Source organism: Cyphomyrmex costatus, unplaced genomic scaffold (assembly GCF_001594065.2).
Source record: "Cyphomyrmex costatus isolate MS0001 unplaced genomic scaffold, Ccosl1.0 scaffold254, whole genome shotgun sequence".
Lineage (NCBI taxonomy): Eukaryota > Metazoa > Arthropoda > Insecta > Hymenoptera > Formicidae > Cyphomyrmex > Cyphomyrmex costatus.
The window spans coordinates 129,047-129,781 of record NW_017276629.1 but is presented as its reverse complement, the minus strand read 5'-3'; positions in this window follow the sequence as shown (position 1 = coordinate 129,781).

Genomic DNA, 735 nt, shown 5'->3' with positions numbered 1-735 from the left:
ATCTTAATAATATGTTGAAAGACATATATTAAATTTTAATGATGTAATGTTGAAGTAAATCTAAATCTGTGAAAAATAAAGATTGCGAAGAATATCACGAGTTGGCGTTTCGTCCGGGTTTCCACTACTGGACTCATCAGTAATAAAGGCATTGTAACGGAAACCTACTTTAGACGCCTGTGTAAGTTATTAATCGAGATTCTATATAAAGCGACATACGCGTATCTCAGCACTTGCGAGAAATTTTTGCAAACATCGATAGACCTCTGATGGCGGGTCGACGTAGTAATATTCTTCACAATATTTATCTAAAGTAGGAGAATAACGTCTTTCGCAAATTCTCGCAAGTGCTTTAATACACGTATATCTTATATAGAATCTCGATTGAATAACTTTTGTAGACGTAGGTAGGCTTCCACTACAATGCCTTACTGATAGTGAAAGCTGGGACGAAACGCCATAATTATGTGATATTCTTCGCAATATATTAGAATAAATTAAAGATTTTAACGAATTTATTGGTTCGTAGACCTGTTTCTCTTTATTACTTTCATAAATATTCAAATAAAAAACTGAGATACCACCAACAAAGAAAACTTTACTTAAATTAATATTACATGTTTCAGCTATATTATTCAGCCCTACTCATATGTACAAAAATTAATAATCTATCTTATTATCTATTAAACGAAAATTTTATAATATTATATACAAAATGCAATAGAATTTTTATTA